At 39.6% G+C, this 4,823-nt stretch overlaps 1 non-coding gene across 1 annotated transcript; it reads right to left on the bottom strand.

Annotated features, from left to right (window-relative positions):
- Nucleotides 1-2,750: 2,750 nt before the first annotated feature.
- On the bottom strand, nucleotides 2,751-2,858 carry LOC130949070 (small nucleolar RNA R71). The gene has a single exon (XR_009073322.1). It is a non-coding gene; the product is annotated as a small nucleolar RNA R71 (small nucleolar RNA).
- Nucleotides 2,859-4,823: the final 1,965 nt, after the last annotated feature.

Genomic DNA, 4,823 nt, shown 5'->3' with positions numbered 1-4,823 from the left:
CCTACTGGGCGTTAGTGACAGACGCAAAAGAGTTATTCTATTCCGGTAGGGGAAGGAACCAAACCGGTGATTGGCCGCACTGTGACAGAGTGTAAGAGCATTAGCTTTCACTGTGCGGATGGGAGGTAGCTGCTGACAACAGTGAAACCCTACACGAGCTTGCCATGGAAAGGAGTAAGAAGGATTGGATGAAGACAGTAGGAAAGCAGAGAGACGGAAGGGAAGGCATCTTCATGCGCTTATCTGAAGTTCCTACCAATGAATTACATAAGTATCTCTATCTTTATCTTTATGTTATTTTCGTTCATCACCATTATACATTTGAGTCTGCCTGACTGAGATTTACAAGATGACCATAGCTTGCTTCATACCACCAATCTCCGTGGGATCGACCCTTACTCGCGTAAGGTATTACTTGGACGACCCAGTGCACTTGCTGGTTAGTTGTGCGAAGTTGTAGTGATCACAATTTCGTGCACCAAGTTTTTGGCGCCGTTGCCGGGGATTGTTCTAGTTTTGAGCAAGTCTTTGGTAACATCAGTGCCAAGATCCGGCAGCAACATCAAATTTTTGGTGTTATTGCCCGGGATTGTTCAGGCTGGACAACTGACGGTTCATCTTGTTGCTTAGATTAGGTATTTTTTTTCGAAATTCTTGAAGATGAATTCTAGAGTTTCATGATGATTTGTTGAAATCTGGCTGGCTGAGAAGCCATGTCTAATCTGATTGGACCGAGGTTTCAACTTATCACCACAAGAGCTTGTTGATTTCGTATCAATCTTGCTTTTGGAGCAGTGATTTGCTAAGGCTTGGCTGACCTTTGGTCATGTCTAGTGTTTTGGACCGGAGCTTTCTTTGAAAGCTTGGCTGGCTGTGAAGCCATGTCTAATTCCTGGACCGGAGTCTTAGACTAGCATTGCACTGATTCCTGGAATTCTCATTAAGAATTTTGATACTTTTTTTTTCACTTAATTTTCGAAAAATAAAAAAAAATTTGCAAAACCATAAAATCCAAAAATATTTCTTGTTTGAGTCTAGAGTCTCATCTTAAGTTTGGTGTCAAATGCATGTTTTTGTTATATTTTTCGAATCCATGCATATATTCCTTTGTTTTGATCTTTGAATTCTATTGACTTGAAGTATTTTCTGTGTCTCATATGCATTCTCATATTGTTAGTGTCAGTAGTATACAAACTACTAAGTTTGGTGTCTTGCATGCATTGTTAATTAATTCCTGTTGCATTTTGATTATTAAAAATCCAAAAATATTTTTAATTTGTGTCTTTTCAAGTCAATGATACAAAGAATTGAAGATTCAGAACATACTGCAGAGGAATTACACAGAAAAAGCTGAGCATTCAAAAATGCCCAGTGAAGAAGGCAGACTGGCGTTTAAACGCCAGCCAGGGTACCTGGTTGGGCGTTTAACGCCCAAAGAGGTAGCATTTTGGGCGTTAAACGCCAGAATGGATACCATTCTGGGCGTTTAACGCCAGGATGGTGCTAGGGGGAAGATTTTGTTTTCAAAATCAATTTTTTTCAAGTTTTCAAAGTTTTTCAAAATCAAATCTTTTTCAAATCATATCTTTTCAATCAAATGTTTTCAAAATCAATTTCTTTCCTTTTTCAAAGATACTTACTAACAATTAATGATTTGATTGAACATTTTTTGCCTTTTCTGTTAAGGAAGGTTTTATGTTTGAATCATATCTTTTCTTGTTAGGCAAGTCATTAATTTTCAAAATCACATCTTTTCAAATTGTTTTCAAATCATATCTTTTAAAATTGTTTTCAAATCATATCTTCTCAATCACATCTTTTTAAAACCATAACTTTTCAATCAAATCTTTTTAATCACATCTTTTTTAAAATAGTTTTCAATCAAATCTTTTTAATTTCTAATTTCAAAATCTTTTTCAAAAATCACTTTACTTCTTTCCCACTTTTGTTTTTCGAAAATCAATTAAGTGTTTTTCAAAATGTTTTCAAAATCTTTTACTTAATTTTCGAAAATTACTTCCCTTCTTCTCACATCCTTCTACTTTTGGACTAACACTATCTCTTAATGCAAAATTCGAACTCCATCTTCTTTGATAAGTTCGAATTTTCTACTTATGTCTTCTACTTTTCTTTTCCTCTGACACCTCAAGGAATCTCTATACTGTGACATAAAGGATTCCATATTTTCTTGTTTTCTTCTCTTTCATATGAGCAGGAACAAAGACAAAGGCATTCTTGTTGAAGCTGACCCTGAACCCGAAAGGACCTTGAAGAGAAAGCTAAGAGAAGCCAAAGCACAACTCTCTTTAGAGGACCTGACCGAATTCTTCAAAGAAGAAGAAGACATGGCAGCCGAAAACAACAATAATGCAAACAATGCAAGGAAGGTGCTGGGTGACTTTACTGCACCTACTCCTGATTTTTATGGGAGAAGCATCTCTATCCCTGCCATTGGAGCAAACAACTTTGAGCTTAAGCCTCAATTAGTTTCTCTAATGCAACAGAATTGCAAGTTCCATGGACTTCCAATGGAAGATCCTCATCAGTTCTTAGCTGAATTCTTGCAAATCTGTGACACAGTCAAGACTAATGGGGTTGACCCTGAGGTCTATAGACTGATGCTATTCCCTTTTGCTGTAAGAGACAGAGCTAGAATATGGTTGGACTCACAACCTAAAGAAAGCCTGGACTCTTGGGAAAAGCTAGTCAATGCCTTCTTGGCAAAGTTCTTTCCACCACAAAGATGGAGTAAGCTTAGAGTGGAAGTCCAAACCTTCAGACAGAAGGATGGAGAATCCCTCTATGAAGCTTGGGAAAGATACAAACAATTAATCAGAAAATGTCCCTCAGACATGCTTTCTGAATGGAGCATCATAGGTATTTTCTATGATGGTCTTTCTGAACTATCCAAGATGTCTTTGGATAGCTCTGCTGGAGGATCTCTTCATCTGAAGAAGACGCCTACAGAGGCTCAAGAGCTAATTGAGATGGTTGCAAATAACCAATTCATGTACACTTCTGAAAGGAATCCTGTGAACAATGGGATAAATCAGAAGAAAGGAGTTCTTGAGATTGACACTCTGAACGCCATTTTGGCTCAGAATAAAATATTGACTCAACAAGTCAATTTGATTTCTCAAAGTCTGTCTGGAATGCAAAATGCACCAAACAGTACTAAGGATGCTTCATCTGAGGAAGAAGCTTATGATCCTGAGAACCCTTCAATGGAAGAGGTGAATTACCTAGGAGAACCCTATGGAAATACCTATAATTCTTCATGGAGAAATCACCCAAATTTTTCATGGAAGAATCAAGAGAGACCTCAACAAGGTTTCAATAACAATAATGGTGGAAGAAACAGGTTTAGCAATGGCAAGCCTTTTCCATCATCTTCTCAGCAACAGACAGAGAGTTCTAAGCAGAATACTTCTGACTTAGCAACAATGGTCTCTGATCTAATAAAGATCACTCAAAGTTTCATGACTGAAACAAGGTCCTCCATTAGGAATTTGGAAGGACAAGTGGGTCAGCTGAGTAAGAAAGTTACTGAACTCCCTCCTAGTACTCTCCCAAGTAATACAGAAGAAAATCCAAAAGGAGAGTGCAAAGCCATAAGCATGGCCGAATATGGAGAGGAAAGAGAGGAGGAGGACGCCACTGAGGAAGACCTCAATGGGCGTGTACCAATCTCCTCTGAGTTCCTCAATGAGGAACCATGGGAATCTGAGGCTCAAAATGAGACCATAAAGATTCCATTGGACTTACTTCTGCCTTTCATGAGCTCTGATGAGTATTCTCCCTCTGAAGAGGATGAGTATGTCACTAAAGAGCAAGTTGCTAAATACCTTGGAGCAATCATGAAGCTAAATGACAAGTTATTTGGAAATGAGACTTGGGAAGATGAACCTCCCTTGCTCACCAAAGAACTGGATGACTTGTCTAGGCAGAAATTACCTCAAAGGAGACAAGATCCTAGGAAGTGCATGGATGAATCCATCATCCTTAGCAGACCTTTCCTAGCCACAGCAAGGGCTGTAATTGATGTTGATAGAGGAGAGTTGATCATTCAAGTGAATGAAAAATCCTTGGTGTTTAAGGCTCAAGGATATCCCTCTGTCACCATGGAGAAGAAGCATGAAGAGCTTCTCTCAAATCAGAGACAAACAGAGCCCCCACAGTCAAACTCTAAGTTTGGTGTTGGGAGGCCACAACCAAACTCTAAGTTTGGTGTTGAACCCCCACATTCAAACTCTAAGTTTGGTGTTGGGAGGTTCCCACATTGCTCTGAGTATCTGTGAGGCTCCATGAGAGTCCTCTGTCAAGCTAATGACATTAAAGAAGCGCTTGTTGGGAGGCAACCCAATGTTATATTTTGACTATTTTCTTTTGTTATTTTATGTTTTTTGTAGGTTGATGATCATAAGAAGTCACAAAATCCATTGAAAAAGCAAAAACAGAATGAAAAACAGGAAGAAAAACAGCACACCCTGGAGGAAGAACTCACTGGCGTTTAAACGCCAGTGAGGCTAGCAGTTGGGCGTTTAACGCCCAGTCTGGCACCATTCTGGGCGTTTAACGCCAGAAAGGGGCACCAGACTGGCGTTAAACGCCAGGAAAGGGCAAGAACCTGGCGTTAAACGCCAGGAATGGGCACCAGCCCGGCGTTTAACGCCAGAAATGGCTCAAAACGTGGATTTTGATGCTATTTGGTGCAGGGATGACTTTTCCTTGACACCTAAGGATCTGTGGACCCCACAGGATCCCCAAACAACCCCACCACTCTCTCTTCTTCTTCACCCATTCATCAATCACCTCAACATCTC

The sequence above is a fragment of the Arachis stenosperma genome, chromosome 1, assembly GCF_014773155.1.
Source record: "Arachis stenosperma cultivar V10309 chromosome 1, arast.V10309.gnm1.PFL2, whole genome shotgun sequence".
In the NCBI taxonomy this organism is placed as follows: Eukaryota; Viridiplantae; Streptophyta; class Magnoliopsida; order Fabales; family Fabaceae; genus Arachis; species Arachis stenosperma.
The sequence above is the reverse complement of the archived record's forward strand: the minus strand, read 5'-3'. Positions and strand labels throughout refer to the sequence as shown.